The sequence below is a fragment of the Alosa pseudoharengus genome, unplaced genomic scaffold (assembly GCF_046254945.1).
Source record: "Alosa pseudoharengus isolate Yale_2024_CS ecotype anadromous, Long Island Sound unplaced genomic scaffold, YU_APseudo_1.1 YU_APseudo_1.1_scf_4, whole genome shotgun sequence".
Classification (NCBI taxonomy): Eukaryota; Metazoa; Chordata; class Actinopteri; order Clupeiformes; family Clupeidae; genus Alosa; species Alosa pseudoharengus.
In genome coordinates this window covers 18,056,101-18,061,100 of record NW_027468774.1, presented here as the reverse complement: position 1 = coordinate 18,061,100, position 5,000 = coordinate 18,056,101, and the positions used below count along the sequence as shown (strand labels likewise).

At 47.2% G+C, this 5,000-nt stretch overlaps 1 protein-coding gene across 2 annotated transcripts in view; it reads left to right on the top strand.

Moving 5' to 3' along the window:
* The window catches only part of septin9a (septin 9a), a 74,119-nt gene that overhangs the window by 13,767 nt on the left and 55,352 nt on the right, over positions 1–5,000 (top strand). The gene's annotated exons all lie outside the window — the stretch shown is intronic.

Sequence of the window (5,000 nt, the reverse complement as noted above, 5' to 3'; positions counted from 1 at the left end):
CGACGGGCTCTCCTCTTTCTCTTCCTCTATTCCCTTCTTTTTTTTCTTCCCCTTCTTTCCCCGGCATTTTTCCACTCAGTCATTGCTGGAGCTAGCAGGGCTCCCCAGTGGGGAGATTTATGTTTCCTCCCATGGCTAGGGCTGGGGCTGGAGCGCAAGCCAGAGCTCCAGGACTCCGAGGCTACCTGCCCAGCAGAAGTGGGCAAGCCCGAGGACCGAATGGCCAAACCAGAGGCCCCAACTCTCTCTGGGCTAAGCACACCCATACAAGCGCCCGGATTATTTCAGCCATTTCCGTGTGTGTGTGTGTGTGTGTGTGTATGTGTATCTTTCTGTCTGGCGGTGTATGTGTGTGTATTTGTTCATGTTTTCTCCTCTGTTTTTAGTATTTTGTCTGTTTTGCCTTGAGTGAGGGGTAGCCTGTGGGTTATTTGCATAGTACTACTTTTCTCCCCTGTGGATTAAGGGCTGCTAGTACTGGGTGAGGTTGCCTTTTCCACTGGCAGAGGAGAGCGATTTTTCCACAGACTTTCACACTGAGATGGAATTTCTCTACAGCCGTGGCCTGGCGTGGCTGACGCAGCTCGCCTGATGGATGGATGTCTTTAAATCGCTGCAGCTGATGCTGAACACTGTGAATGTGGTTGCACGTGTAGTGTGGGGGTTCAGTTGCGTGCGGTACAATGATTGTGGTGATTTGAATGTGACTATGCCCTTGTCTTTTATTAGCATCTGGCAAGCTTGTGAAACAGCCATCCCAGCATGCTTTGCCCAGGTTATGATGGTGGGCAAAGGGCACGTAACTGCCCCCAGCTTCACACATCCAGTGTGTATCTGTGTGAATGTGGATATGTCCAATTACAGTTGCATGCACACTCACATGTGTGCTTTCTCTTTCTCTCTCTCTCTCTGTCTCTCTGTCTCCAGGTGCATTTATTCTGCATTCCCATGGGACTTTAATGGTTTCTGCAGAATTAGCGCAGGATGCTGCAGATTGTATTAGGGAGTGAAAGAGAGAGAAAGAGGGGAAAGAATGGGAAGGAGAAAGAGAAGATGGGGGGGGGGATAGTTGGGGTCCTATAGCCACAGCAGCAGCAAAGTGCATTACCAGCTGTAGCCAGTGACCGCAGTGATGCTGTTCATCCATCCGGCAGTCACAGTAGTTAATGATGCACACTCCTCAGAGCCGTTTTACATGGTTGTCAAATCAGCTCTGACCATGAGTGTGTGTGTGTGTGTGTGTGTGTGTGTGTGTGTGTGTGTGTGTGTGTGTGTACTGTATGTACTGTATCCACACAATGTTGTTAACACATGCTGATACAGTGTGGTCATACTGTAGACTCCATGATTTAGTTCTCCTTCATGGCCTATGCGAGACTACACTTCCAACACGCCACTATTCCATCAGAATGACATCTGGCTGGCCCACGTGTGTGTGTGTGTGTGCGTCAGGAGGACCTCTCTCCAGTCTGGTGACACCCGCACAGCACCGCAACTACACAGCACAGAGCAGCACAACACAGCACAGCACTTTGGAATTCACCTCCATCTCCCTAAGGCTGTTTTTAAGCTAACTGAGACAACAGTGTGTCTAAATGTGTCAGTATGTAAATCTGTGCCTCTGTGTGTGTGTGTGTGTGTGTGAGAGAGAGAGAGAGGAGAGAGAGAGAGAGAGAGACAGAGAAAAGTGTGTGTGTGTGTGTGTGTGTGTGCAAGTGTGCTTTTCCCCTTCGATTGATGTGGGGGATTGATAGCAGTCACATGAGTCAACTCTTGGAGTCTTCAGAGAGCCTTAGGCTAGCGTAACCACTACCGCTGACACCCGCAGCAGCACCAGCACTACAGTGACTGTCATCGCGTTCCCCAGCGAGAGCGATTCCGCCGCATGACTTTACAGTAAACAACCCTCACATTTCCCCCCAATTGCCTCCAGCCAGCCACAGTGGAGGCCTGAACTGGAACAATTTTTGCTCTGATGCTCCACTATGGGGTGGTGTTGATCTATATGCATGTTTAATTCACCTCACATAGGCATGTAAATGGGTCTTTGTGAAGGTTAGGGGTGCTTTGTCATACAGCAGCCTTGTGTGCAGCGAGGTCCTCCTCGCTGTTGGGATGCCTGAAGTGGGGGGAAGCCTTGCTGCTCAGGCATGTCTCACTAGGCCTTCTCACATTTCTGTGCTCATTTTCCAAAGCTTTACCATTATACTGTATGAATCTTTCTCTCTCTCTGAGTGTGTGTGTGTGTGTGTGTGTGTGCGTGCGTGCGTGTGTGTGTGCGTGTCTGTCTGTCTGTGTGTTTGTCAGACAGTGAGGAAGCAACAGAGAGAGATGGATTATTATTGGAGAAATAGCTGGTGACGCAACTTCCTGCTCATGCACACGCAATGTTCTTGCAAGGTTGCCATGGAGACCTTCAGAAAAACAACAGTATAGTATGCTTGCTTTTGGCTTTTGGACAAGTGACAAATGCTTAGACAACAGTCAGGGGGTAAAGTCATACAGAAGTTAAGACGCTAAACCCAGTGTAGGCCATAACAGCCAGTCACAAGAAAGCCTGTCTGAATGCTGGATCTGATTCTTTTGCACCAGAGCAAATGTTTCTAATGACCTAAAAGAATCTGTTGTCCAACTTTCTCTCAGCTCGCATAGTTAATGTCAGCTGTGAGCCCAGCTGTGTGGCGTGTGTGCTTGCTGCTGCCTATGTGGTATGTGTCTGAGTGTGTATGTATGTGAGCATCTGTGAGAGAGCACTGTGCTCTGTGTGTGCGTGTATAGGTGCGTTTGTGTTTGTGTGTGTGTGTGTGTGTGTGTGTGTGTGTGTGTGTGTGTTTGTTTCGAGTCTTAAAACACCTCAGGAACTGAAACACCTGTCAGCACGTGCAGGTCAGCGTTTTTGAACTCTGTGAGCTGCAGTAAAAAGGCGCTCATGCAAGTTTGCAGCTGGCTGTGCCTCCGACTGCATGCTGAGTCTGTCCGGTGAGTCCCAGCAGACTCACGCTGGAGTGACAAGAGCTCGGAACAAAAAAAAAATGTTTTCATGAATTCTGCTCAGACTTTCCCTATGCTGTTTTGTAGCTGTTTTGTATTTACTATGTAAATTTGTGCTGGAATGTGTGTGTTTGCCTGCTTGTGTGTGGACATGCGTGTGTGTGTGTTTGCCTGCTTGATTGTGTATGTGTGTGTGTGTGTGTGTGTGTGTGTGTGTGTGTGTGTGTGTGTGATCATGAGACTTGTATAAGACCTCTTAGCTCATTGGTCAGCTCCAGGGAGTATTTTCCTGGTTGCCATGCAAATAGTGCCCTGTGCAGAGGTAACAGGCCAGGCCAGTTCAAAGAGGGCAGTGACGCAGGGATGAAGTGTGACTTTGACTCTTGCTCGAGAAATGACAAGGTGAAGCAAGGAGAAGATGAGTTAGTGTGTGTATGTGTGCGTGTGTGTGTTGTGTGTGTATTTGTGTCCTCGTGTGTGTTGCATATCTTTGTACCCTCTATACACTCCAGCAGCTGTGTGCTGTGCCAATGTGTTAACCACAGCTGTCTACACCTTCACCCACCTAACATGTACCAACACCTAATCACGCAATAGCTTTCACAGAAAGCCAAGCTGTCGCGGTTCTTGTTTATCAGTCACTCACTGGGTTAAAAGTCCCACTCAGTGTCAGGACAGGACAGGACAGGACAGGACAGGACAGGACAGGACAGGGTTGTTGTGGTGCTGGTGCCGCTCTACTCAGAGAGATGATTCCAGATGTTGTGCTGAGCTTGTTAACTGGCCCAAGGAGACAGAACTCACAGTCTACAGCCAGAGTCCTGCAGAGGAAACACATGCAGCTGGAGGGAGGGAGGGAGAGAGGGAGGGAGGGAGAGAGAGAGACAGAAAGAGAGAGAGAGAGAGAGACAGAGAGAGAGGGAAAATGGGGAAAGGAATGAAAAAGAGAATGGGAGTGAGGGAGGTGAAGCAGGTATGGTTGGGAGGTGAAGAGCAGAGGACAGCATACAGTCATAAGTGGGATAGAACACTCAGTGTATCTCATGTGATCATTTACTGGAGTCATAAAACTGAAGTTCTGAGAATGCCTAAACATTTTTTTTTTTAATAGGGGATGTTTTTATGTGTCCTCTCCTGTAACAAACCCCGTGATGTGGAGGAAGTGTTTGTGGTATGATTGATGTCAATGAGTAACCATCCTACACCGCATACCACTGAAGAGATGAAAAGATAAGGTTTATTACATCATAACCTGCCCACCAGTTTGATAAGGACATTGCTAAGAAGGTTTTGAGAGAGCAGTATTAGTGAAAGAGACTGAGTAGTTCTGAATAGTGTTTATGTGTGTGTGTGTGTGTGTGTGTGTGTGTGTGTGTGTGTTTGTTGAAAAAAGCCATCAGAGGGTCAATGGTCAGTAATACCCTTTGTTTGCATTCCAACCTCTGTGTTTGTGTATCACAACGACGGACAAGCCCAGCGTTCTGCACATGACCTGAAATAGAGTTTATGGTATGTTTTGCACAGCTTCATCAAAGTCTCAGAGATTCAGACGTGGTATCCTGTTGTGGTGAACACACACAGCGCTGTTCAATAATGTTACTATGTTATAATTAGACAGTGACCAGGTGTGAAGAATTTGATTTTGATGTCACATTACCTCATCTCCCTCAAAATAGTATAACCAGTCTAGCCAGGGTGCTATCCACCCTACACATATGAATTTATACTTAGTGGAAAAGAGCCCAATTGTGCATTAGTGATATGTTCATTATGCAAATGAAGCACTTGTCATGTTACTCACTTGTCACTACTTAACCACTGCCTTTGAGAAGGTTGACTAATGGATCAAATAGAGGCCCTCAGACCCTACAGTCGTAGCGTATCCTGTAACGCAGTGTTTCCCAAACTTTTTTTCTGGGGACCCACTTTTTAAAAATGACAGACCATCGCGACCCATTTCACATCAGATCTAACATGCAACATGCATGCAACCACCAATATTTAATTTA